This window comes from Suricata suricatta, chromosome 9 (genome assembly GCF_006229205.1).
Source record: "Suricata suricatta isolate VVHF042 chromosome 9, meerkat_22Aug2017_6uvM2_HiC, whole genome shotgun sequence".
NCBI lineage: Eukaryota > Metazoa > Chordata > Mammalia > Carnivora > Herpestidae > Suricata > Suricata suricatta.
In genome coordinates this window covers 48777955-48780158 of record NC_043708.1, presented here as the reverse complement: position 1 = coordinate 48780158, position 2204 = coordinate 48777955, and the positions used below count along the sequence as shown (strand labels likewise).

The following is a 2204-nucleotide window of genomic DNA, read 5'->3' as shown; positions in this document are numbered from 1 at the left end:
TGGATGCCCTCTTTGGAGAAGTGTCTGTTTAGGTCTTCTGCCCATTTCTTCACTGGGTTATTTGTTTTTCGGGTGTGGAGTTTGGTAAGTTCCTTGTAGATTTTGGATACTAGCCCTTTATCTGATATGTCATTTGCAACTATCTTTTCCCATTCCTTCGGATGCCTATTAGTTTTATTTTTTTAAGGTGTTTATTCTTTAGAGAGAGAGAGAGAGAGAGAGAGAGAGAGAGAGAGAGAGAGAGCGTGAGCGAGAGCGCGAGAGAGAGAGCAGACATGCAAATGGGGGGGCAGGGAGAGAGAGTGGGAGGGAGAGAATCCTAACAAGGCTCAGTACTGTCAACACAGAGCCTGATGTGGGGCTTGAACCCATAAAACAGTGAGATCATTCCCTCAGCCAAGATCAGGATCCAAACATGTAACCAACTGAGCCACCCAGGTGCCCCAACTCTTGGTTTCAACTTAAAAATTTGAAGGCAATTACTTGCATTTTCATAGGGTAAAATAGGAATTTTACTTCCTAATAACAAATTTTAATAAAAAATATTTTCAAGCACAGTAAGATTTAAGTTTTCAGTCTAACTAAATAATTGTGTTTTTATAAATCCTTTATTGATGTTTCCTCATGTGGAAAACACATGCTTATCACAAGCAAAACTTGAAGAACAGAAAATCTGAGTGAGTTAAATTGAGCATCTTCAAAAGATACTTGTATTTTACTGTGGACTTCTTAGATTAAATATTTAAATTTTTTTTTCTGTTAGGAGGTTAATAATTCTCATACTGATTTATAAAATTTAGATACTTAAGTATTCTATACAAATATTTTCCCAATTTGTTATATTGTTTGAGTTTTATTCAGATGTTTTCAAAGTATATGTAGTGAAATTTATTATGTCAGTTGCTACTGGATTTATCTCCTTAAGGTTTTTTCTTTGTTCAGATTGTACATTTTACCTTCCCTTCTCACATTTAACACTCAAACACCTATTCGGTACCTATATCCTTCTTCTTAATATACCAGTATCCTACTAGTATAAACCCTATTAAACATGGTGGATCTATAGAATATTTTAATAACGCATAGAGCTAGTCTTTTAGTACATAATATTTTAAATATGTTTTGGTTTGTTCTTATTTTTTATTTTCTAATAATTAAAAAAATTTTTAGAAGTTTAGCATAAAAAGTGGATAAAATTAAAAGTGTACAGTTCAATGAATGATTAGTCTAAAAACACTCGAGTAATTGCTCAATAAAGTTTAAATAATCTCTGTTTAATTATTTGGTTAAGGTATAAGTCATTACTAGCACAACTTAACATTATAATTCTACTAGGAAACAAATATTCTAATACCTGTCATAGGTTACTTTTGATTGCACATGAATGTTATGAATATGAAGTAAACCATATGAATTGGGCCTCTACTGCTTAACAGGGTTGTCTGTGGAATCTATATAAGCTGTTGTATCTTGCATGAGTTTGCTCATCTTCATTGTTTTATGATATTGCATTGACTATCCCAAATGCAGATTAGCATATGAATCGTTTAAGTGTATGAATTTCACAAAGAGTGTTATAGACATTTTTGTATATTTTATATTTTTTATCTAGACACCATATCTCCTTGTGTTAATTTTGATAATTTGTGTTTTTCATTAATTTGTCCTTTTTAATGTAAATAGTCAAGTTTATTGGCATTTAGTTAGCATTTTAATTTTTCAAATCCCAGTGTTCATTGCTTGGACCCAGTTTAGTCTTCAACCCCCATGTTCCTTCTGTAGCCTGGAACTCTTCTTTGCATAAAAGAACCACCTGCTTATTCTAAATCTCTGCTTGGATATCTAAGAATCTCCAGCTTAACAAGTTCTGAATTTAAACTCTTTCCTCTCAATTATTTTTTTTCTTTCTGAGACCTCATTTCAGCAAGCAGCAACTTTCTTAGAGGTGTTCAGGCTAAAACTTTGATCATTTTTTCCCCCTCTTGCTTCATAGCAATCTCTTGGCAATATCTGTTGACTGTCTTCAGAAAGCAACCACTACTACCTCTTCCAGTGCAGCCACTCTGGCCCAAATCAAGTCCCTTTTTGCTGTGATTATTGTGATAGCCCTTCCTTTCCGTCCTCCTCCTTTCCGTCCTCCTCCTTTCCGTCCTCCTCCTTTCCGTCCTCCTCCTTTCCGTCCTCCTCCTTTCCGTCCTCCTCCT

General features: G+C 34.4%; 1 pseudogene; it reads left to right on the top strand.

Moving 5' to 3' along the window:
• LOC115302210 overlaps nt 1-2204 on the top strand; it is a 26288-nt pseudogene that overhangs the window by 14191 nt on the left and 9893 nt on the right.